At 45.2% G+C, this 27,464-nt stretch overlaps 1 long non-coding RNA gene across 1 annotated transcript in view; it reads right to left on the bottom strand.

Moving 5' to 3' along the window:
- Positions 1 to 4,707: 4,707 nt before the first annotated feature.
- LOC147028776 (uncharacterized) overlaps positions 4,708 to 27,464 on the bottom strand; it is a 44,851-nt gene continuing 22,094 nt past the window's right edge. The window contains exons 2-3 of the long non-coding RNA XR_015057716.1: positions 5,970 to 6,077; positions 4,708 to 5,854 (exon numbers count right to left, since the gene is read on the bottom strand). This is a non-coding gene — a long non-coding RNA (uncharacterized LOC147028776). The remainder of the gene's footprint in view (positions 5,855 to 5,969; positions 6,078 to 27,464) is intronic.

The raw sequence follows: 27,464 nt of genomic DNA, 5'->3' as shown, positions 1-27,464 counted from the left end.
GGCACAGGGCGCACGAGGAGCAGAGCATGATGGAGCGCAGGAAGCACACGTTTCGAGCTCAGGTAAGAAGTACAGGTTAAAAAATAAACTTCACCTCATATTTTTTGTCGGTGAGAAACGAGAATGTTCACAGTGGATTATATCCACAGCACATTATATAGATTACATTTTACATCTCTCTATTAAACACTTTGTTCACTTATACAGTTCAACCAGACATTGTGATGTGCTGTTTGTAACATCAAATGCTAAAGTCTTAATACTTATCTTCGTATCGAATTGTTTCATTATAATATAACACATCGTCCTTAAAATTATTAATATAATGTGTGCGCAATGAAAAGTTTTTAAACCACGCTCTCCTCCCAGAGGCAATCTGGAGTCGTTCGTCTTTGAATAATCTGGGGTCACTCATTTTTGAATAATCTGGGGTTGCTCATCTTTGAGGAACTTGGAGTCGCTCGTCTTTGAGCAATCTGGGGTCGCTCATCTTTGAATAATCTGGGGTCGCTCATCTTTGAGCAACTTGGAGTCGCTCATCTTTGAGCAATCTGGGGTCGCTCATCTTTGAATAATCTGGGGTCGCTCATCTTTGAATAATCTGGGGTTGCACATCTTTGAGCAACTTGATGTCGCTCGTCTTTGAGCAACTTGATGTCGCTCTTTAAGCAACTTGGAGTCGCTCATGTTTGAGCAACTCGGAGTCGCTCGTCTTTGAGCAATCTGGGGTCGCTCATCTTTAAGCAATCTGGGGTCGCTCGCCTTTGAGCAATCTGGGGTCGCTCGTCATTGAATAATCTGGGGTTGCTCGTCTTTGAGCAACTTGGAGTCGCTCGTCTTTGAACAATCTGGGCTTGCTCATCTTTAAGGAATCTGGGTCGCTCGTCTTTGAGCAAACTAGGGTTGCTCGTCTTTGAGCAATCTGGGGTCGCTCGTCTTTAAGCAATCTGGGCTCGCTCATCTTTGAATAATCTGGGGTTGCTCATCTTTGAGGAACTTGGAGTCGCTCGTCTTTAAGCAATCTGGGGTCGCTCGTCTTTAAGCAATCTGGGCTCGCTTGCCATTGAGCAATCTGGTCCTTCGTTCGATATTGCAAACACTTGCTATTTTAACTGCTCTCTCGACAATTGACCATTCTTCGAGCTGTTGGATCCACTTGGTGAAAACGTTTTCGTTACCTGATCATAACCTTACGAGCTCGACAACAAACACAATGTTGTCATGCAATGTGTTATTGTCATATAAGGAACCAATTAATGAACGGTAGCGAGTGCTAGCACATCGAACAGCCAGATTAACACGATCCAGCATGTTTCATTCAACCTGTGCTCACAACCCTTGAGAAATAAAACAATACGAGATCGATTTAAATTCAAACGCTTTAAGAATCAATTACTGTTGCAACAGGAATCACAGCCTTGCCTGGTTTGTGGATAAGAATGTCGATGACGAACTGGGTTCATTAGCCCGTCCATCGTACAGCAGGAGATGGGATTTTGCAATTGCTTGTGTGTCAGTGTGTCTGTCGCCATAACATCTGTTTTTTTTTACCATTTGAGCTTTTGTCATCAAATTTTGAACAAACCTTCTTCTGATAATATGGAGAGAAGACAAATTGATAATTGGGTCAAAATGTCAAAGGGCAAAGTCACAGGAAGTACAAATAACCCTTATCAGCCCGTCCGCTGCGCAATGAGATGAGTGAGACGCGCGGGTTTTGTAATCATTTCCATCTTTCTTTATTTCTTCACCACTTTGAGCTTTTGGCATCAAATTTTCAACAAACCTTTATTATGAGAATATGGAGAATTCTGATTAATAAATGTAATTTTTTTTTTTTAATTATTTTGGCTGTTTGGGTTGGGAAGTTTTACTGTAGTAATTGCAATACTTTTTAATACTGGTGGATGGAGGTTATGTTTTCAACCCTGTCTGTTTGTCTGTTTATTTGTTGGTGAGCATGATATCTCAAGTTGTGGACGGAGTATGACAAAATTTGGTGGACAGGTTGGGTGTGTGACAAAGACAAGTTGATTAGATTTTGGTGAAGATCAGGATCCAGATCTAGAAACTAGAAGTTCTAAAAATGATTCTTCACCATTGAGAGATAGGGCCCAAAACGATATATCTCCTTCTTGTGTATAGTAGCTTGGCTACCGGGTAGCCATCATCTTGTTGGGGGAGGACTATGCTGCTGATGCTGTGCCCCGATACTCGTACACTGGTACTCATTTCGCCAACCTCGGAAGGATGGCACAGGCTGAGTCAACCCCACCTGCTGTTGATTCAGTAGCCAACAGGGCTCAAACTCAGGACCCTAAGATCCCATGCCAGCCACCCAAACCACGAAGCCAACACCAGGCTTACAAAACGATACATATAGCACGATATCCCAAAAAGTTGTGGACGGATTAATGCAAAACTTGGTGGAGAGGTTGGGTGTGAGACAAGGACGAATTGGTTCTAATTTGGTGAAGATCCGGATCTGATAATTTTTTAAGTGACTTCACCATTGAGAGATAGGGCCAAAAATGATATACAGCGTGATATCTCAAAAAGTTATGGACGGATTCCGCAGAAACTTTGTGGATGAGTTGGATGTGTGACAAGACCAAGTGGATTCGATTTTGGTTCAAGTCCGGATCCAGATCTGGCCAATCAATGGGATGGAAGACATAAACTGTTCAGCCCACCGGAGGAATGCACCCTCCCAAATGTTGTTCTCGGAAAGCTGTTTTAATCTCAATATTTTAATTGCATTACTTTTTATAAGATGATTTTTATCTGATGCACTACCCCGCTTTTGACGTTACTCCATCCCATATTTTTACGCGGATTCACTTCGAATAGTAATATTGGAGATGAGAAATAAGCGAGTACGCAACTGCTGGGTCCTGTGAGCTTTCACAGGTACAGGTGTACAGGTATAGGTACAGGTACAGGTTATAAACACAGAGTATGAAGATATTGGATACCATGCTCTTTGCCCAGAACCCATGACACCACGGTGACATCTCCTGACGTCCATAACCCTACTCGTGTGACGCTCAGTGGTTTTACCCTATGGTAGATCCAGCAATAGCACACTACCACAGGGTAGAACCACGGGTGGATACCGGGCCCTCGCAGCAGATACAGAGAACATGCCAAGGGAGGAAAATGGAGAAAAGACACTTCACCAATGGCACATTGAAATGTGGATGCAAAGAGATGGAAGAGCGAGGGTATTCAAATCGACCATTTTCATGTTATGATGTAAATCTACATCAATTACTTGTATGCAAGAGATACAAAAAAATCATTTACAATATTGACAAGATATGGTATTTTTAAAGATGTAAAGAGCACAAGTATACCAAAGATGTACACATCTCCACCATAAAAAAGTGAACACATGATTGTTGTTGATTCGATTTATTTTTGTGACATCATGAGACACAGGTGAGGTGTACACCTCTGGCAGAGATAAATGCGAGATAATTCATCGAGTTCTGTCAAGTCGTGTCAGACATCTGGTGACATTCATGATCAGATTTCTCCAAACATCCCGATTCTGCATCACTTCCCAAAGCTCTGGCAGAGACCGCTTGGTTCCACCCATTACCCCATACATCCAGCACATGGAAGTTTGGCCTCCTCCTCTTCTTCCGTCAACCACACCCAGCAAGGTTGATTTCCCCAGACTTTCGTTTTCTGCACGCATTATGTGTCCAAAGTATGGTACTTTCTGTTTTAGCCTCAGCGCTTCTAATGTACATGATGGTTACTCTATTCAAATGCAGATCTGTTTATTCTTCTTCAAGTTGAATAATTACATGTCCATTTCATTGTGACCTAATAATGTAACGCTGCATTGTGGTAAATGTTTTCACATTGGGATACAACATGGAAGTAACAATCTCAATACCGGGTATGTCCACCTCCAGCAGCAAGCACTGCATCGCACCGTCGTCACATTGACCGTATGAGCACTCGAATATGAGTCTGGAGAATGGTGGTCCACACCCGAATCAGCTCAAGTTTCAGCTCATCAAGGGTCTGTGGCTGTCTTAGGAAGGTTCGAACCCGGCAATTAATGATATCCCAGAGACGTTCAATTGGATTTGAATCTGGCGCGATGGAAGGCCAGGGTGTCATAACATTAATGTTGGCATTGACAAGAACATTCCTTGTTCGAATGGTCCTGTGAGCAGGAGCATTATCATGCATAAACATGATTCCTGGACCATGTTGTTGAAGGGTTGGTAACACATGTTGCTGTAATATTTCATTAATATGCATCAGAGTGCAAATCATCCATCCATCCATTGGGACCATATTCATTTCCATACAGTGTTCGTGGTGCTGAAGCAGTGTCTAGGGCTATTGGGCACAATCCTGGACAGGTCGCCACTCCAACGCAGGATACTCAAATGGCTCAATCATCCCAGCAAGCTGGTACTCGTTTTGCCAACCTTGGAAGGATGACAGCCTGAGTCAACCCCACCTTGTATTAATTCAACAGTAAAGTGGGATTTGAGCTCAGGACCTTAGGATCCCAAGCTCACCACCCTAACTAACAATTAAGCCAACACCAGGTGCAAGTCATGGACCCTGAAAATGGAAGTGAGCATCCCTGCATCACAGAGACACCTCAAGACATTGCTGTCACTTTTCTATGAGGTCTAGGGAGTGTGTTTGCAATACCCTGGGCAGTTTGAAACCGAATGCATAGATGGGCCTTAAAAATGTATCAGTCTTGAGCAGGAGTCGTTATCCTGGGACATCCACTTATTGGCATAGCTTGTTGATACAGTGGCTTGATAACGTCTTCTAAGGTCGTAAACAGTTCCTCTACCTGCATTAAAGAGCCTTGCAAAATGACTAATGGAAGACCCTGCTTGGAGGTGTCCAATGATTTGATTGCTTTCATTTTCTGACAGATATGGCATTGTAATAGATTGTTACCCCACGAGGGCAAAGCAAAAAGCAGGGTGAAGCAATTGGTTGAGTCTGTCCGTCTGTCTGTCTGTCTGTCCACAAACGTCAGTTTATGACCAAGGAACAACTTCATTAAAATTGAATGTTATATTTTAAACACAAATCGGAACATGAACAGGAAAACAAACCTGGAATTTAACAGAACTTTGGCTCTCAATTTGTCTCAATCGCAAATGCACTTAAAGGAGTGAGACCCTTTGTCAGATAAAAGCGAGATGTTGTGGTAAATGTAAAAACTTGCATTAAATTGAAAAACGATTAAAATTGATGGTTACATCTTGTAAGTTTCGGTTAGCCCAGATCAGTAAATTGTAACATAAACTGCTTGATGTATTGAGATAAATTTGACTGGTGATGGTGGTATTGTACTGCAAACTGCCTGGTGAGATTCGTGAAGGTGCTGGAACGTTCTCAGATGAAACTTCCAGTATGGGCGAGAATCGCATTTACTGGAAGACACGGAATTGTTCTGTGATACTATATAAACCCGCGAGAGCGAGGTGTAGAGACGGGTGATATGCGACGAGCTGTGTGTTTCCATCATCCCCGTGCTCAATTTAACCCTGATGAGTGAACGAGGTGTTAATATCCAGAGCAGTTGTTAACGTGTGGAGCCGATTATAATCAGGTTGATTCAAACTCATTAAGATTGTGTATCGGGAAATAATTCCTCTGAGCTCTTTAATCATCTGGACAGGCCAGTGTACGAGAGGACAACACGACGGGAATCGAAGAATTACAGTCCAGAAGGATGACGTGAAGATGCGTGAGTTGTGCCAGCAGGATTGGGACACTGGATGTCAGAAACAACTCCTCGCGGGAATCAGAGTTGGACATTACATGTAATGGTGAGCTTCCTCATTTGACTTCATATCTGTTTGTTCGAAATACAAGTTTCAAAAACGTTACGCTGTTGATGTGATCACTGCAATGCCACTCAGAAGTCACAAACACCTATTGACAAAGATCCTATTTGAGTGGTAGCTGACCTGAATGTTCGTCCAGACTCGTGAAGCTCAAAGCTTGGTTGTTGTCTTTCGACCACACGCTGAGTCCAGCACCAAGAACAACATACGCACACCAAAGGGAAGAAAACCCTGAAGATGCACACGTATCGTATCTACCTCCCTTGTCATACTTTGATTTTTTTCATGTCTGCCTGTCTGGCAGTCAAATAAAATTAAAAATCATTCCAAACAGGAATCTTACTGTTTTAAGGATGTCATAAAGGACACAAACAACAGGCACAAATAACAAATGCAACATGTTAAATAAGGTGGTGTACAAAAGAAAGAGACACGACATCATCGGTGATAAACTTCTGAAAAAACAATTTTTTTCTACGACCTTTAAAATCTTCATATTAATTCAATTAAATTATATGCTTGAACACTGTAGAGCACAAATCACCTTTCTGAAACTTTCAAAACAATTCTGTTCAATCCTGGACAAAATGTTACAGCATTTTACGTCATCACGACCAATCAAATTTGCCCCTTGGAGACCCTGCCCATGTCCTTGTTTCTCAAGACTGCGATAATAAGGTGTTCTGTTAACTCTCCAGCTGAAGAATGCAATCAGTGTGTTTTTTTTTTTTTTTAGATGATCCACGTGTTCATGTCTCAGAAAGACTGTTTCATATGTTCTCAGAAAGCCTCAATCCATCCATCCATTTGGACCATACTCTGTACAGAGCATCAGTACTGCTAAGCAGTCTCTTGGGCTATCGGGCACAATCCTGGATGGGTTGCCACTCGAATGGCTCAATCATTCCAGCAAGCTGGTACTCATTTTGCCGACCTCAGAAGGATGACAGGCTGAGTCAACCCCACCTAGTACTCAATGGTCAAGCAGAATTTGAACTCAGGACCTTAAGATCCCAAACCCACAACCCCATTAAGCCAACACCAGGCAAAGAATGCCTTGTGCCGCATCTAAAGACCGAGGGGTGTATGGGTTGCATGTCCTTAACGATTATTTCATGAGGCAATTATATTTTGCGGAAACTTAAAATCAGGTGTTCTATACATCCCTCGTGCCAAAAAGGCACTTGGAATGAACGCTGGAACGGTCCTGCAACAATTACATGATGAACTCTACATGTTTTATTTTATAATAGCGGAGAGTATAAGTTTTTCCAACTTTAGAAATATCATTTATCTTTGTTGCAAAGCCATATAAATAACGTCATTAACATGTGAACATATAAACGTGGTTGTTTTCCACTGAAAATGCGTGAACACTTCTTGGTTTATTTATACGAGTGCAGTATATCTTAACCTCGGTGTTTATTGTGGTTTAGTAAAAGAGGAAAATAAACATTTTCTCCCCACTATGAATGTCATTCTTTCTGGTTATAGAAATGTTTGCACATAGCCCAATAAATATATCAGCAAATAAAGGTGTGAAGCATGTTGTGATTTGTTTATTTCAACATGGAGAAATTGCATGAATCACTCTTTTCTGCTTTATAAATAACACCAGGACTGAAGAGAAAACAAATGACTTCTTATTGAAATTTTCTGATCCTCGTAATTCTAATGCAAGAAGTCACTCAAGCAGCGAAGGTGATGAAGAGGTCAGATATCGGTTTGAGACCCTTAAAACACATGACTTGCAACAGTGACTTTGTGATACTGTGACTGAACCATCCGAGTGTTCAGGTAAGGGGGAGATGTGTGTTTTTTGCTGTATTTGTACTTAAACAGGTCTACGGAATGATTTTTTTTTAATTTTAGAGGGCAGGAACAAGATCAGAATAGAGCCAGTTTAAAAAAAAAAATGGAAGGCCAACAACTTGCCGACAGTGAGTAACAATCTGCCTCTGAGACTGGGCTTCATGATGTGAGATTCCAATGACACAGATGGCCTGAGATCCCAGGGCATTAAGAATAAGCAAGATGAGGAAGCAGCAGCACCAGCCCACAGTGAGGAGGCATTTCCGTGACACTCCAGATAAAGGCTTTGTACAACTACAAGCTGAGGATGACAGCAGAAGGACTTGGCCCTTGGGAAATTTCTGAGGCAGTGGTCAACATTGGTGGCCAGCTTGGAGATATGATCGCGAAAGTCAAGTTCGAAGTGGTATTGAGGCCCAGAAACTCGAGAGAATATTGTTGTGGTTCTGTAAAACCGTATGCCTCCAAGGCAATGGCGCACAACATACAGCGATCCCAAGGCGGTTATTTCAGTAGTATGTGTATTAGTTAGTCCCTTCCATATGTCTAAGGTGGTAAAGGGGAAATATGTGTTGCGTGGGACTCTGTTAGTTCGAGCTATTGTATCTCTTTAAACTTTACTTTTTCTTTGTTACACTTCTTTCACATGGAACATGCAAGCGGGCATGTACGCCACTCAATAGGAATTAAGCAGACATGCAGCGAGCATCTCCAGTACGTTCACACTGCAAGTGCGTCCTGTATGCTCGGGCTGTGAGCGTCCGCATCTCCCGAGCATTTGTGTCCCAATTTCCCATTCAAACTGCATGCCAATTCTCAACCACCATTTCGTCTTAGACCTTAATTCTGCTCACCAAACTATGCTACGCTCACCACAACCACGTCATACAACTAATAAAAATACTCGCAACAACTCACGCTTACAAATGCGACCTTTATTCAATCCCGTCCTCACAATGCCACGTGGCCAACTTCTCTCACTTCAAACGCCACGTGGCCAACTTCTCTCACCACAAACGCCACAACATGTTCGCACTGTTCTATAACCGCCATAACTGCCACATGGTCATCAAACTCTTAACAAAGCTCCGAAGGACATGGATAGGACGCAGTTTAGGAAATTTTGGGGCACGACTCGGAGCGCGAACGTACACTGTAACTCATGAAAGGACCTACAGATGGCATAAGGATTTCTCTACAATCCCACGTTGGAATGGAGGCCGGCCCGTGTTTGGGGCCAGAGAACATGTCCAAAGACCGTGGCCCCATGTTGAAGCCCGGAGCTCCAATGCATGGCGAGGTCAGCGAGCAAATCAGCCATCTTTCGCATCCCGAGCCTGGCGGTGTGTGGATAAGACCGCTATGGTTCAATGGGGAAGCATAATTTCCCTAACAGCCCCATTTGATCCGATTATTGGCTCCTCCTCTTGTCCAGGCTCATAAAAAGAGCAGAGCAGACCCAGCCAGGAAGATTGCGGAGCCAGAATTGCGAGCGAAGTTTGTGGGGAGCGACCGAGTGAGAGGGTGAGCCAAAGCAAGTGAGTGCCAGTGACCAAGCCAGCCAGCAACCCAGCCAGAGCCAGAAGAATGAGCATCGGCACAGAGCAAAAGGTGCCGCGAGTCCAGGTGACCAAGCATCGGGTCACGCATTCCTGCCATGAGGCGAGGCCACTTCATTTCAATCGGCGTTCATTCAGTACAAACATTCACGTACAGATTCTTACACGAATAGGACTGGGACTTTATTCTCACTCATCTTCTTGCACCATCTATATGTCTATGTCTCTGTCTCTGTCTTTGGCTCTGTCTGTGTGTGTATATGTATATATATATATATATATATATATATATATATATATATATATATATATGTATATATATATTTATTTATTTACATATATATATAAAATCAATCATACTGTGGATGCACAAAAGAGCAATCAATGCAGGTAAAGCCCCACTGTTCTTTTTTGGGGCATAAACGAAAAAAGCGAACTGAATTAACTTGCACCTCACATCTTTCCACTCGCACTACGCTAAACCCCCTAGTTGCATTACACTCACACCTTATACTCCCACACCCCAGACACCCTGTGTATTCCTCCCACCTCCTATTTTTCCGAAGCGTTCTGGGTTGCATTGGCCTGCCGGCCACGCCAGGTATTCAGAGGCCAATAACCCTCTCTGTTTCTCTCTCTCTGGGCTATTTCTAATTTTCTCAGGTGTGTGTGTGTGTGTGTGTTTGTGTGTGTGTGTGTGTGTGTGTGTGTGTGTGTGTGTGTGTGTGTGTGTGTGTGTGTGTGTGTGTGTGTGTGTGTGTGTGTGTGTGTGTGTGTGTGTGTGTGTGTGTGTGTTGGCACCTGTCATAGCATAAGTTAAGACTCTGTAAGAATCAATGGGATAACTCTGCTCTGTGTCTCCTTTTGTAGAATTGTTTGCCTTTTGCTGCACCCAACAATTTCCTTGCTTTCCCTGCTGTACATTTGCAATAAATCCCATTTCCTGTGCCTCATAACTTTCCTTGCATTCTGGTTTTAAATAAATGTGTTTGTAGAAATGTTCCCAGCTCGTTTTGTCTTTTCCTCTATTGGTCCAGCGCAACCCACACCCTAGCTTTGCTGGGACGTTATTCCCAAGAACCTGTTTCATAGCTGGTATGTCCTTTGCAGTTATGCTCGGCTGCACCTGATCGGGTAGGTAATCTGATTAATGCAAGTACGTATCGAGGGCACATTCCCCAGTAAGGAGGTCACATGTCCTTGGGTAAACGGTTTGTTAGAGGGAGGACCCTAAGTCACGTGGTCAAGTTATTTGCATTCGCGGTCGTTTTATGACCTGCTGTGACAAGAAGTTATTCATGTGTGACAGCCTGGGATTCCCGGTGAGTCCAGAGAGGATCCTGAGACAGCCCCTCCCTTGTGGTTCCCCCGTAACACTGGGCTGCAACAATATACTTCCCTTAAAAGTGACCACATAAATAATGGATTTTTCCAATTGAATAAGAGTCCAGTTAATGAAGACATCTCATTGAAAATTATCTTATTTTGAAATATTATTGATGCATAAAGGTATAATAATTTTGATAGGAAAATCTATCCCACTGATTAACGTGGCCTTTCAAAGACAATTTTCCATTTATTTGGTGGAATATTTTTCATCACACCTGTGTATCGATTCAAGCGTCAACTCACGCTTTGTTAGCAATCTCGGTTAAATGACATCGGTGGATTTTGAGCAATGTCAGTTCAAGTGACGTCTTTTTTTGATAGACAGGGCTGACGCTCATTGAGGAGCTAGAACACAGAACAGATGAGGGTGTAAAAAATAAAAAAACAGCCAAAAAAGAGAGGGGCACACCGTCAGCAGGGTTGAGGTGTAATCAAGAGACACTTGGAGAAATAATAACAATGCAAAGTTTATATAGTGTATGACAATAACTTAACATCCTCCACACACTTTAAGGGAGGCACACCACAGAAATAATGGATGTGGGAAAGAATGGGGGCAAGGGGGAGGACACGGACGAACAAGATGGACGCAGCCACAAACTCTCAATCACAGAAGTGAAAGTAACAACTTGTGGGGTGTTAACAGGGGTAGAAAAGATAATGGATGGGAAGTGACCTGAGATGGTAGTGAACAGCAGTATTGAAGCTCTGGGTGGGGGAGGATGAGATTGAAGAGAATGTGGAAGTTGGTTCCATAGGTGAGGAAAAAAGAGAAATGAATGAGTGAAGGTGAGCAGTAGTTATGGATTTAGGGAGTTTCAACAGTATGCCCTATAGAAAACTTGGGGACTGTGGGGGGATACAGAAAGAGCAGAGGGTGCAAGACCAGAAAGGAGGCTATAAATGATTATTAACGATGCAAATCTGACTTTCAATGTCACCTTACTTCATGACAATGTCACTATACTATTTAATAATGTGCCTCCTGTGTTGTTCATATTTATTTATTACATGATGATGAATAATTTTCTTTCAGAAAGTTAAATCTACCTGTGGAATTTAACTTGAATAAAATAAAGAAATCATATTACCTCCGCCACCTTGTTTTCACCCCTGCCTGTCTGTCTGCTTGTCTGTGTGCAGGATATCACAAAAAGTTCTGGACGGATTCGGACAGAACTTGGTGGCTGAGTTTGGTAGCTGACAAGAACAAGCCAATTCGATTTTGGTTTAGGTCTGAATCCAGATCCGGCCTGTCATTGAGATACAAAATGTAAACTGTTCAGTCTGGTGGAGGTATGCGCTCTACCGAGTGCCGTTCTAGTTTGTTATTGAAACAATGGCTGTGATTGTCAGATACAGATACTATTTGAATGTCTTCCTCAGGTTTAGTAGGAGTCCATCACTGATTTGTCCTTCTCATTGGCACATTCATTAAAAGCAATGATGTTTTTTTTTAAAAGACGTTTATTTAAATTTGTGAATGTGGAATATCCTCTGGTAATTAAAGCAGACAGTTGACTTGCAGATGCCAAAGCAGGTGGTTTACAGTGAACTGCTTGACGGCGGAAGGAAGCAGGGTGGACAATGAAAGCATCCCAAGTTTACACCATAAGCACACCTGAATGATCGTGACATCTTGGACAACCCTGTCCACTGACAAACAACAATCATGTTTCAAAGTAAGAGGAGTGAAGGGATTTGAGGAACAACATCTCGCCAATGTGGATTCCAGACATGAGAGGTGGAAGGATCGGAAACAGAGGGATCATGACAATCCCCCAAGAACATGGTGATGTGAAGTTTGTGGAAGACCATGTCTGGCACATACCGTATTGGTCTACACTCCACATGGTCATAAGGGTACATACATTGATGTTGACTCTGACATCACCAAGTATAAAAACAGATATTGAATGTGATGTCCTCCTTTATAAGGACTATATTGAAACCTCATGAGAGTAGTGTGGTTGATATTCTGGTTGAAAACTGCTCGATATCATGAGAATTATTAAATAATTTTCATATCAAGACCTGGGTGAAACAAAGTTTTTAATCGAAGAAAATTCTTTCCGCATCCTTATCTACCATCTGTTAAACATCTGAATGAATTTGGAATAATTTTTTGTGGTTGCTGAACTTTAATATGGCTTTCCAAAATTGGAAGGAATTACAACAATTAATGATATTTCAAGGGGATATACAAACTGCTTGTAGCTATGACATATTCCCGTTTTTTTAATAATAAAAAGATAAAATAAATTTTTGCTGTATTTTATAAATTATATTTTAATCCAACTTTTATGGTTACATCTGCCACCGAAGGTGGATGGAGTTGTGTTTTAGAGGTGCCACACTGGAGATGTCTGTTTGTCTGTCGGTTTGTTTGTTTGGTGGTGAGTATGACATCTCAAAATGTTGTGTACCAATTGGGATGAAACTTTGATGGGCCGGTTAGGTGTGTGACAATGACCAATTGATTCGATTTTGGTGACCATTCGGATCCAGATCCGGATAGTCGAATTTTTTAAGTCATTCTTCACCATTGAGATCAAGATAAGGCCAAAAACGATATATAGCACGATATCTCAAAAGATTGTGACCGATTCGGACGAAACTTGGTGGACATGTTGGATGTGTGACAAGGAAGAATTGATTCAATTTTGGTGTAGATCCGGATTCAGATCTGGCCTGTCAGTGGGATACAAAACGTTAACTGTTCAGCCTGATGGAGGTATACTCTCTACTGTGTGAGTACCGTTCTAGTTTGTAAATGTTTCAGGGTTTATATATAAAGAGAATACAGTTCTGTATTGTACTTTGTGTTGAAACATTTTTTGTCATGGCGTTTTTTCTATCTATATACAGTATTTTTAAAAGTGAAAACCTCGCTCGTGTGACATCACGGTGAAGCCTCACAACTATGTGCATTAATTACGTACTGTTTGAACGTGAGTTGCACAGTGATGACATCCATTAAATAGGTACTATAATTATTGGACCGTGACTGTGTCTATTAATTACGAACTATTGGAACGACTTTAGACCCCCCTCCCCCTCCCCCCCGTACTAGACCCTTCAAACACTTTTACCTTTAAAATCCTTTGGACCCCCTTTCAACACCTTAAGATCCCTTTAGACCTCTTTGTCCTTTTAAGACCCTTTTGACACTTTAGACCATACACCCTTTATACCCAATGACCCTTCACGTTTAGACCCTTAGAACCTTCAGACCCCCACACCCTGTAGACCCCTGGGTCCCGTTAAACCCCTTACAACCTTTATACTCCTTTAGACCTTTACACCCTTTCGATTACCTGAGACATGCAGACCATTTAGACCCCTTACACCTTTTAGACCCCTTAGACTCTTTAGACCCCTTTCGACTTTTAAGACCCTTTAAACCACTTGACCCCAAAGATTTTTAGACCCTTTAGACTGCTTAGAACACTTGACCCTTTTGACCGCTTTAGATTGCTTAGACCCCTTAACCCTACAAACCCCTTTAGACTGTTTCGACCCCTTGACCCTTTCGTCCTCTAGACCCCTTTATACCACTTAGATATTTAGACCCCTTGATACACTTTAGACCTTGTAGAGCCTATCTACCCTTTAGATGCCAATGGACCATTTTGAATCCTTCGACCCTATGTACAACTCGAGCATATCCTTTAGACCTTAGACCCCATAGACCTTTTTGACCTTGATGACCCGTTAGACCTCTACACCCCTTAGACCCTGCAAACCTGCAGACCCTCTGGACCCGTTATCTATGGAGTCTCCTTGTAATATACATACTATACCTTTTCAGCAAGTAATGCGCAATCTCGACCCAACGGGACAGTGGGTACTCGACTGCGAGTAACATATTAAGAGATTTGAGAGTAAGTTAATAAGTAAAGTGAATTGGTGAATCACCAACCAAATAGGCTTCACTGGTGGGCAAGACTATATTTTGACGAAGTCCCCTTTCACACCAGGGAGTGTGATTGTTGATGGTTTCGAAACAAAGACTGCTTGAGAAAGTGAAAACTGTGGAAAGTTTGGCAAAGTGCCCAGACTCCAGCTGAATTCCAACAATGTGGTTTGACAAATGTATGACTTTTTCAAGGGTGTTCAATTTGTGTAAAGTTTAATGCAGTTCCTGGGCATCCAACTGTATAATCTATCTGTAATTCCAGCAATGTGTGTGTGTGTGTGTGTGTGTGTGTGTGTGTGTGTGTGTGTGTGTGTGTGTGTGTGTGTGTGTGTGTGTGTGGGTGTGTGTGTGTGTGTGGGTGTGTGTGTGTGTGTGTGTGTGTGTGTGTGTGTGTGTGTGTGTGTGTGTGTGTGTCTGTATGTATGTCTGTATGCGACCGCAGTTTCTCGACGAGCGCCGGTCCGATCGGATTGAAACTTGCCAGGAATATTGTCGGGGCCCCGCAGATATGCCTTTTCAAGGTTTGATATTAATCAGACGAGCGGTTCCCAAGTTACGGCCATTTATCTGTCGACCAATGACAAGACACAGTGATATGACATCACGAATGACGTCACAATTAATGTTTATTTATATATATATATATATATATATATATATATATATATATATATATATATATATATATATATATATATATATATATATATATATATATATATATATATATATATATATATTTTGCACCATTGAAACTTGCCAGGAATATGGCTGGGGACCCGCGGATGTGCCTTTTCAAGGTTTGATATTAATGTGTGTGTGTCTTAATATTAATGTGTGTGTTTTATAGGGGAAGAGAGGGGGAGAGAGAGGGGGCATCACAATTCAAGAGAGGGGGAGAGGAGGTGCGAGAGAGGGGGCGTCACAATTCAAGAGAGGGGGAGAGAGGAGGTGCGAGAGAGGGGGCGAGAGGGGAGAAGAGTTATATGGATTATCTATCTATAATTATAGATAGGCGAGAGGGAGGGGGAGAGAGAGAGGGGGTGTCACAATTCAAGAGAGGGGAGAGAGGAGGTGCGAGAGAGGGGGCGTCACAATTCAAGAGAGGGGGAGAGAGGAGGTGCGAGAGAGGGGAGGAGAGTTATATAGATTATCTATGTATAATTATAGATAGGCGAGAGAGAGGGGGGAGAGAGAGGGCTGCGTCACAATTCAAGAGAGGGGAGATAGGAGGTGCGAGAGAGGGGGGCGAGAGGGGAGGAGAGTTATATAGATTATCTATCTATAATTTTTGATAGGCGTGAGAGCGGGGGCGTCACAATTCAAAAGAGGGGGAGAGAGGAGGGGCGAGAGAGAGGGGCCGTCACAATTCAAGAGAGGAGGCGAGAGAGGGGCGAGAGAGGGTGGCGAGAGAGGAGGACGAAAGGGGGGCGAGAGAGAGGGGCGTCACAATTCTTCTTCTTCTTCTTCGTTTGATATGACGTCACAATTTACAGAGGGGCGAGAGAGGGTGGTGAGAGAGGAGGGGGAGAAAGGGGGGGAGAGAGAGGGGGCGTCACAATTCTTCTTTGTTTGATATGACGTCACAATTGATTCTGGGGACTGGCACTACTGCAGGCACGAAGCTGCACATACTGGCACGCCCCTACGGGACCGCCCCTACGGGCCCGCACTAGTCTATTTAAATTCACTTGTTTATAAACCGGTTTTTAGATTAATAAAATTACAGTCCCAAATAGATTGTTCAATGCAATTCCCCAATTCTACTTTTTCCTCTTCCTCGACTTCTTCTTCTTCTATTCCCTTAATAAAGGGTGAAGTCCAGTGGTATTAATCTTCTGCCCTGCCTTGGCCATGATACTCCTCCACTTCCCTCTGTCCTCAGACAACTCTCTCCACTTTCCAACCACCCCCACCTTATTGATAAACCCTCCTCACACAATCCTCCAATCTCAATCGCAGTCTACCTCTTTTCCTCCGACCTTGCTCCTTCCATCTATCCTCTCTCTTTGCCCTTCTCTCTTCCCCCTCCGCACCAAGTATTCAGCCCATCTCAGCTGGCATTTCACCAATCTCCCTGTCAAGCTCATCTGCACACTAATCTCCTCCCTCATTTCATCCATCCTCCTTCTATCCACCCTCTTCACTCCTGCAGTTGACCCAGTTGTTCGCACAGAATTACAGCCTGTTACTACTCCAGTGTAATATAATCATAGGGTCAGAGGAAATTGCAAGACCTTCCCAATCATACAAGCCAGCCCTGAGATGTGAGTCGGTGTGGGCTCTGTTAGGCCGGACGCCTCTTTTTGCCCGAGTATGGGCTCAACAATTATACTTCTGATACCGAAGGTGGATGGAGGTTATGTTTTCACCCCTGTCTGTCTGTTAGTCTGTCTGTTAGTCTGTAAGCAGGATATCTCAAAAAGTTGTGGATGGATTCAAAGGAAATTTGGTGGACAGGTTGGGTGTATAACAAGGACAAAATGATTGGATTTTGGTGGAGATACACATCCACATCCGGAGACTCGAATTACCTCTGCTGCCAAAGGTGAAGGAGGTTATGTTTTCACCCCTTTCTGTCTGTCTGTGTGTCTGTGTGCAGGATATCTCAAAAAGTTGCAGACAGACCCGGATGAAACTTGGTGGACAGATTGGGTGTGTGACCACGAATAATTGATTCAATTTTGGTGAAGATCCGAATCTGGATCCAGATACAAGAATTATTTAATTTTTAAAGTGATTCTTCACCATTGAGAGATCGGGCCAAAAACGATAGATATCGCATTTTTCAAAAATGTATTGGACCCAATATGTTCTCGTGGATCAGGCATTACATGGTGGAGGTATGCGCTCTATCGAGTGCCCTTCTAGTTTTTTTTAGTGATTCATCACCGTTGAGATTTTGGACCACTATATAACATGACATCTCAAAAAGTACTCACTCTGACGTCCCTTCCCCTCACGCTGCCTTCCCTTCTCCTCACGCTGCCTTCCCTTCCCCTCACGCTACCTTCCCTTCTGTTCCCCTCACACAGCCTTCCCTCCCCCTTCTGCTGACTACCCACCCCACACGCTGCAGCCCCCACCCCTTGCTCTGCCTCCCCCACCCCTCACGCTACCTCCCCTTCCTCTTACGCTGCCTCCCCCACTCCTAATACGCTACCTCCCCTCCCCTCATGCTGCCTCCCCTCCCCTCATGCTGCCTCCCACACTCTTCATGCTACCTCCTCCTCCTCCCCTCACACTGCCTCCCCCTCCCCTCATGCTTCCTCCCCCTCCTCTCATGCTTCCTCCCCTCCCCTCCCCTCACGCTGCCTCCCCCACCCTCACACTACCTCCCCTCCCCCTTTCCTCACGCTGCTTCCCTCTCCCCTCACGCTGCCTCCCCCTCCCCTCATGCTGCTTCCCCCTCCCCTCACACTGCCTTCCCCTCCCCTTGTGTTGCCTTTCCCTCCCATCACGTTGCCTTTCCTCAAGTCACGGTGTGGATACCCTCCACCGGCGGCAAGACCGAATGAATGCTGTCATGTAGTCATTGCTCTGCAGTAAGCGGGTGACATGTTCAATTTGGTTCGTTGTGTGTTTTGCTCACTGCAGTGTGATTTGGCCCGGTCAAACAAGGTTCGTGCACAAGACCGTTTGTGCGTCGCTGTTTCATACCAAGCGACTCATGACACGGTTGATGCAGAACCAGCAAGTAGTAGCACACGGAGACAAGCTTTCGGTGGTAGCAGCACATTTCCACAACCAACAACACACCTTCATATAGGAAAACACGTGAGTTAAAGCCTCGGGACCTGGCCGGGCCAGCCGGGAAAGTCTCAAAGCATCGCTTTCGGGCACACGGTCAATTAACCTCGACTTCCATGCTGCCTATCCAGGATTGGGCAATCGCCCCACCACCGGCGGGTGCGAAGGTCAGACCTGATACACAAACCCAGAGCAGACATGAAACATGTGACACCAACCCGGTGACCTCAACATCCGAACAGGAAGCAAATCCATCCTGAAATCGCACCCCCTTTATTAAATCTATCCCAAACCTCATGCCGATTGGTCTCCCTTCACAGCCCAATCATGACGCGCAGTCATTTCCGTCGGACGTTATAAATACAGCACAGCCAATTCTCTGCAGCTGCACATCTGGTGTCTTCTTACCTCTGAGGATGGAAGATAGTATTCTTTTAAAATCTCAGGATTTTAACAAATAATTTTATTATTTTTGGCTCAGTGTGTTTTAACTCTTCAAACAATATCTCTCCTGAGCTGCCTTTTTATAGTCATAATTATATATATATATATATATATATATATATATATATATATACATACATATATACATACATATATATATATATATATATATATATATATATATATATATATATATATATATATATATATATATATATATATATATATTAGGGTGTTTCACAAAATTTATTTTCACAAAATTTTGCCAGATCACTTTTTGTCTTGTTCCAATTGGCATTGTAAGCATCTGTACCAAAAATGGAGTCAATTGCTGCACATTTAGGGGTGGCACACTTTTTCACAATGTTGACGTTTTTTTCTATTTTCAGGAATAATGGCATCAAGAAAGAAATGTAACTTGCTCGAGAAGCCCCCCCCCCCTACCTTCCATTTTAGGAGCTCGCCTTCCTTCAAAGGAGCAAGTGCTACTCCACCTCCTCTATCATATTGAAGAGGGGAAGGCATTATCAAAGACCACAACAGCAACAATGGATGAAGTAAAGAAGATATGGGAGAGAGCCGGTTTACCGACAATGACGGATGCCAATCTTCGAAAAAAGATCAAGAAGCTGTATGCGGAGTACAAGAAACTAATAAAAGAGAAAAACAGAGAGACGGATGGAGCTCTTTTATGTCGTGAAACTTGGCTAGGGGATCTTCAGGACCTCTTCGATATTGCTGCAGCAAACATATTCGACCTGAAGATCCCCGAAGAAGACAAAGAATTTCCAAGGCACCAAAGAGAAGACCGGATGTCATGCTCTTTTGGATGTGTAGACAAGGTTCAGCAAGGGAAGGATAAGAGAAAGAGGGCAAGAGAAGCTGAGAGAAAAGCAAGAGCTGAACACAGTGCAGAAACAATGGCAAAACAGAAGTGTATCCGATTGAGGGAAGTTGGACAAGATTCATCAACAGCCTCTGAAGATGGTTCAGACGAAGAGTTCGCTCACAGGGCAACGCCTGCCAAGCCCAGCCATATCTCACATGCAGGATTAAAGAAGCGAGGTTCATCTGAAGTACTTGTTGCTTCATTGACAACAACATGGGACAGAGAGGGTCTATCCAATCGTCAGGCTGCTGCATCCTTCATAATGACAGCAAAGAGCTTGGGACATGATGTTTAGCAATTACTCAGTAAGTTCCGCAACTGTCCATAGAGCTCGCAGCAAGAACAGAGCAAAGGTGGCATCTCAGTGGGAGTCTGAAGCTTTTCGTGATCCACCTCTTCTAGTGCTTAATTGGGATGGCAAACTATTGCCTCAAGCCACCTGCCAGCGCAACCATGAAGACAGGATTGCAGTCATTGCCAGTGGGGTGGATTTTGAAGAACTTTTGGGAGTTCCAGTGGCAGCTGATGGGTCTGGGAAGGAGGTGGCTGACATGGTCGTGAAACAAGTTCGACGCCTAACTTTGGAGGACAAGATAATTGGAATGTCATTTGACACTACTGCCACAAACAGTGGCATGCTTTCAGGAGCATGCATGTGACTACAGAATGAACTGGGCAAGGATCTCCTATGGTAGGCCTGCAGGCATCACGTCGATGAACTCGTGCTCAAGCATTCTTTCGAAGCAGCCTGTGGTCCATCAAGTGGCCCGGACATACCCATCTTCAAAAAGTTTCAAGCTGAGTGGGATCAGATTAACAAGACAGACTACACCACCTTGAATTTGGATTCGATGGATAAATACTTTCAAGGTCGGCATGCCATTGTTGTGCCCTTTTTGAAGAGAGCAATTACTGCCAAACATCCAAGGGAGGACTACGCTGAGCTGTTGAACTTGTGTCTGCTCTACTTGGGGGGATTTGAGAAGTCTGAACCTGAGGGCAACCAGGATGCACAAGGCCTTGCAGTTGACACTGAGTTCCATTTTCGAGCGCCAGGAGCTTACCATCAGGCACGGTGGATGGCTAAGGCCATTTACTGCGTCAAAATAACTTTATTTGAGACCCACACGAGACTGACATTGAAGCAGAAGCGATCAGTGAGGAAAGTTACCAACTTTGTCTGTTTCATCTACATAATGTATTGGCATGAGTCATCCCTGGCAACACATGCTCCAAAGAATGATTTGGACTTGATCCAGAGTTTGCATCTGTATCCGGATAAAACCATTGCAGATGCTGCATTGAACAGCATTGGACGACATTTGTGGTATCTGTCGGAAGATCTCGTCGCCCTGGCATTTTTTGATGCTCGCATTGACGCTGAAGAAAAGGAGACAATGCTGAGAAATCTTGAAAGACGCCCTGGGAAGATGCTCAAAAAACTTGATGCAAAGTCTTTCTTACGCAAGAGCAGTACAGCTACCATCTCCAGCCTCGTCACTCGCCGCTCAATCCACTTCTTTGAGGTTCTTACTGAAGGCCAAATTGATGGCAGAAGTAACCCTGATGATGTGAGGTCCATTCTCACAGATGAGAATCTGCGTCAAAAAGTTCATTCCTTGAAGGTCATCAACGACAGCGCAGAGAGAGGCATTGCCCTTATTAAACGCTGTCAACAATCTGTGCGAAACGAAGACCAAAAGCAATTTTTGCTCCCTGTTGTGCAAGGACACAGAGATAAAGTATCAAAGAGAACAAAGTCATCATACAGCGAATATAGTGTTTGAACTCTTCAAATGTTCTTACTCATTTAGTATAAGTACAGGGAAAGATTATTAATGAGCATACTTATCTTTATATCGTTCAAGTTTCTGTTTCCTGCGAACGTTACGCATTCTTCGGTTGAGCAATAAAAAATGTGAAAAAGTGTGCCACCCTTTACTGGTGTCTGATTGGCTCAATTTTTGGTACAGATGTTCAAAATGTCAAAAGGAACAAGGCAAAATGCGATCTGGCAAAATTTGGAAAACTTTTACTTATACCATTATATTGTGAACCACCCTAATATATATATATATATATACATATATATATATATATATATATATATATATACATATATATATATATATACATATATATATATATATATACATATATATATATATATACATATATATATATATATATATATATATATATATATATATATATATATATATATATATATATATATATACATATATATATATATATATATATATATACATATATATATATATACATATATATATATATATATATATATATACATATATATATATATACATATATATATATATACATATATATATATATACATATATATATATATATATATATATATACACATATATATATACATATATATACATATATATATATATATATATATATATATATACATATATATATATATATATATATATATATATATATATATATATATATATATATATATATATATATATATATATTATATATATATATATATATATATATATATATATATATATATATATATATATATATATATATATATATATATATATATTGTTGCGGATTCGCGCCCGCCGGCGTGCTGACGGCCACGTAACTCGAATCGCGGCACGTCGCCCACCGGACGGACAATCCAGTCGTGACCCTCTCGGACTAACGCCGGGAACCAGTCACGGGTGGACCTTTCGGTCTCACCGCGATCGAGCCAATCAGCCTCCGCGTGGGATAGGGTTGCTCGCCAAATTCGACCTACCTAAGTACCCACGCGGAGGGTAGACCGGGCGATCGCACCTCGCCGCAGGTCGACTTCGGACACGGGCCACTTAAGCGACCCGTTCCGTACTATCAGAATAACCGAGCGGTGTTATCGTCGACCTCGACGGTTCGATTAATTATCGGGCGTATTCAGCCCACTACCAACCCTTTACGTGAAGCAAGATGAGGATTCAATGGGAGAAATGACGAAGCGAAGCGGGAAACAGTTCAACACAAAAGCACATTTATTCGCGGCACACGGGAAGCACACAAATTCAATTCCACCAAAAGCACATAGAAAAAACACAATGCAATTTACACAAAAAGCAAATGTAAAAGCGAAGACACAATGCAGAGTTAATACCGACTACCGAGCACACGGCAACACTTATACAATTCTACCTCACAGACGGCGCCGACAACACATACCCAAAACCAAGGAAAAGAAATACCCCCAAGAATGAGGCGGGCCTGAGGCCGAGACCGGGTCGCGCCTACCCGTCTGGTGATGAGACGCGGAGTGGCGATGGCGCCCCAACCCCGCGGGCCTCGCGGAGGGTGTCTGGTAGGGGGTGGGAAAGGGGCCCCCTTGGTCGCACTATCTCAGCGCGGGGGGAAACAGGAGGGGGTTGCTGATGCTCGGGGTATAGAGGATCTTTATTATCCCTGGTGTGCGTCTCCACCTCGGCCAGGTCGCGCTGTCGGCCTCCCTCGGGTGCAGCTCCCTGCACGACGCGAGCACCCCCTCGTCTGGTGTCGCCGCCTTTCCACAGCTCGTCCCCTCCGTTCCGACTCCAACGCACACGACGAGCAGCTCCACCGCCCGCGAAGTCTTGACCCTCTGCTTCCGACTCTCCTACTCTCCGCCTCTGGACTCTCCGACTCTCGACTCTCCGACTCTCCCCTCTGGACTCTTCTGACTCTCCTCTGACTGACGAACACGGTCCTTTTATCCCCCCGTAGCTTCGCCTTTGACCCCCTCCCTTTGACCTTTCACCTCGCTCCCCATTGGCCCGAGAAAAAGTGGGCGTGAAGGCTTTTTGATCCATTATTTTGCATATATCGATCGTCCTGGAGGCGGGGCCAAATCGCCCCTCGCTCACCGATTGGACGGCAAAAAGTGGGCGTGTGTCGTTTTTGATCCGTTTTTGAAGCACAAAATCCGTGATTTTGTACACGCTGTTCGACGCGCGCCCTGCACGAGTCCAACACCGGTACCCACAGCGGGGCAAGAACGGTGGCGATGCTACGGTTGCGAGGTGTGACGTGAAGGTCGTGGCGGTTGTGGTGAAGCGGCGTTGTGGTTGGTGGTTGATGTTGTGGTTGTGGTGGTAATCATGGCGGTTGGTCCAAAATAAAGATAGTAAAAGAAAAACGGCTATCCTGAAGAGTCGCAGCTCGCATAAATGACATGTATTCCCACTAGACAACGGGTTTGGGCCTAACTACACATGTACTTACCGAGATACCTCACCTAAGGGACCCGAATGGTGGTTTGCGAATTTGGTAACCACAACACTACCACCTCCCCTTTTTACAGACTCGTCCCGAGTCGTCAAATTTTCGTGTGCCATCATGTGTAGTTTTCCCCTAGTACATTTTACCTACGGTCCCTGAGTGCGACATTCATGGTATTCGTGTCCCCAAAATAAATAACCTGAGGGCTGCGTAACTACCTAAACAAACTCACTCACACGGACGACTTAAATAAAATTGCCGGCGCTAAGACATACATGCCGGGGGCGCACTCATATTTACAGTACATCTTAACCTTAACTTACAAATTTTACACTAAACCATGGCCCAGGATCATTGAACTCTGCAAAAAGAAAGCAGTTAGCAGGGAGCCAGGCTGCCCACATGCAGTCTCTGGCTCAAACAATGCAGGTGACAGGGAACGTGGCTGGCTGCTCACACGCAGTCCAAGGCCTTCCCTTTTGAACTGAACGCAGTGAACCACAACGGTGCATGGGCTGCACAAACGCAGTCTCCGTGCCAGCTCAAGTGGCACACGCAATGAACACAACGAATGGATGGATGCACGCAAACACGGTGCACGGGCCGCCACTGCAGGCCCGTGTTGTAGCTGCCAACGGGGCAGTTCTCGCAGCTTGCAAACTGTTGCTTTTACGATCCTGGCGCACATGGCAATGAACGGGGGGGGGGGGGGGGCAAAGCAAGAATTGAACGGGGCTGGTGAACGTGGGCAGTGGGCATGGCATGGCAAAGGCAGCAGGCAAACACAGCCCGCAGAAGAAGGCCGCTGCAGGCAAACACAGCTGCAGATGATCCGGCCGGCACAGGCGTCGCAGCACAGCAGCTGCAGACGAAGTTAGCCGGCCTCTGCCTTGCAGCAAAACACGGCCAGCCGATGAAGTTGGCCAGCCTTTGCCGTTCAGTGGAGGTTGGTGGAGGGAGTGCGGTGGTGCTGGCCACTTGGAAGGCGGGCTCGGACCTACCTACCTGTCTCCCTCCCAACCTATCGCCTTTGCCTGTCACTGTACATACCCACTCCCTTAATTTGTCAAACCCCAATTTAGCCCCAACTTATTTTTTTGTTGTTTCTATTTTTACTTCCCCACTATAAATCGTCCCCTAACCCCCTTTATCGTCCTTGTTCGGCTAACCTATCCTGTCACCTAGCCTACTCCCAACCCCTACGTTCCCTTCCCGGAGGGGAATAAGGGAGAGCTAACGTCCTGTGTCAAGGCCCAACGAAGCCTCAGAATGGCCTCCCCAGAGTTCGGCGATCTATAACCAAAGTGGGTCCAGCGGCCCACAACGACAGCGAGGGGATGGATGGTGCGGAGGGGTACACTTCCTAATCTACCCTATCCATTTAACTGTTAAACTACCCCGGGGTTTTCAACAAGCGCCTCTCACTTAAACTATTGGTTCTAACAACCCAGATTCCCGTCGCCTGTGTTGGTGTCCTCACAATTTCGGGCCTCGCCCCCCAATTTTCTCTCCGTGCCCTCACACGGTCTCCTGGCTGGGACACGTGGCTCCCTTTGGCAGGCACGACCCTCTGCCGAATCTCCCGCTATGGCACCCCCGGGCACTACACTGCCTCCGAGCCTACCAGCTCCCTAACACCGGGGAGTGCCCCCCCTGGCACCTCCCCTGAAACGCACACGTGGCAGGCCGGCCTCCCGGGCCCCTTTCCGAGGGTCACCCGTGCCCACAGCACTGCCCACGCGGCTAATGGCACCCCGGGCCCCCGCACCAAGCAGGCGCACCCGTGCCCACTACTCTATCCCGGCCCCCCATGGGCCCATGGCCTACCGCGGCCGACTAGCCTGGTGCCCGGGGTACCCACTCAGCGATACTCACCTTTCGCAGCCACGCTCCCAAGCCCGTCAACAGGGCTCCTGCACCCCTCCAAATGGGTATCGAGCCTACTTTCCCACCAACAGCAAAACGACCTCCATTTTCAATTTGACTAACCCAGCTAACTCACTTTATACTGACCCCGGGGTCCCATGGGCGGGAGTCACTCCTCCCCCCAATCACTCATCGCACCATGCATTCCCCATTCACTCCACACACACAGACCCGCTGGCCTCACTCACTCAACAAGTACTCACCTCACAACTCACCAACTCTTCAACACACACACCGCTGAACTCTGCCATCCTCCTAACTACATCCCCTAACTAACTCGTGCTCCCACGTCGTCCCTTAAACTACAGCACGTTCGTTTTAACACTACGTAGCTAAGCTACGTCCCCGCTACACATTCACTGTCTGTCTCTGTCTCCAAATAATCCCATTTTATTTCCCAACCTAAATCTGACTACAATCCCTCTAACTAATCCATTCCACGGACTCCATGAGGACTTACCCCTGCCCCATGAAGTCGGTCTAGCTAAGCTAACCCTTCCCCCTAACTAGTTTCCATCCTGTGCCCCGGTGTCAAGGGGGTCTTTCACCCTTTGCCCAGGAATCCTGTGCACCCGAAAGTGAGGCTTGCTTTTTTTTTTTTTTTCATGCGCATCACCAGCGCGGCAACTCGCGCACTTTGCACCTGCCCGTGACGTCATGCAGCTGCACGTGTTCCTCGTCCCTCCTTGGACGGTGCCATCCGGCAGAGATACCCCTCCTGCCGGATTCCAACCCCACGTGCAGCCATGACGTCACCGTGCGCATAAAAAAAAACAAGCCCACGTCTCGAGGGGTTCCCCACGCGAACACATGTGCTTCGCCCGTTGGAGCTTAACACACACGATCGCGTGGAGAACCCGTCCGGTCCAAATCCGTTATCCTGCCTAAACTTTGTCCGTCCGCGGGATCGGCAAATCCACCGCGTGCGTTTCTGGACCGGGACTTCACTCTCGCAAGCGAGCACGTGGTGGTCTCGTGCGTTGCACAGCACGAACCGCGTGCTCACTGCTGGGTGAACCCGGCACGGTCCTCGAAACAACCACAGCCGCCACTCGGCTTTCTTTCTTTACATGTCGCCGTCGTCGCCTCCATTCCACACACGCATACCTGCGTGTTACGACGCACACAGTCCACTCCATCACATTCACACGGGGAGACGCGGCTGCGTGCTCCCGCTTGCCAACCGACATCTCCCTCTCATACCGCTCTCTCACACACACGGTCTCCCTTGCGCACGGCCGTTCACTCACGCGTGCCTCACTACTCACACAAACCATACTACTTACACACGCGGGGGAACTCACCCGCGGTGCCTCATCCACACTCCGTGCCTCACTCACACACGCGGGGGAACTCACCCGCGGTACCTCACTCATACACACGGCGACACTCAAACACGCGGTCTCTTCCACACACGGTGCCTCATCCACACACGCGGGGGAACTAACCCGCGGTGCCTCACTCACACTCCGTGCCTCATCCACACACGCGGGGGCACTCACCCGCGGTGCCTGATCCACACACCGTCCCTCACTCACACACGCGGGGGAACTCAACCGCGGTGCCTCATCCACACACGGCGTGCTGGGAAGCACGTACTCTGGCACCATCGCCACCACACCACTCACACACGGGGTCGCTTCCACACACGGGGACGCACTCACGCCTTGCACCACACA

This window comes from Eptatretus burgeri, chromosome 4 (assembly GCF_056783735.1).
Source record: "Eptatretus burgeri isolate ZD-2024b chromosome 4, Ebu_testis_v1, whole genome shotgun sequence".
NCBI classification, from domain to species: Eukaryota; Metazoa; Chordata; class Myxini; order Myxiniformes; family Myxinidae; genus Eptatretus; species Eptatretus burgeri.
This window is presented reverse-complemented; position numbering and strand designations above follow the sequence as displayed.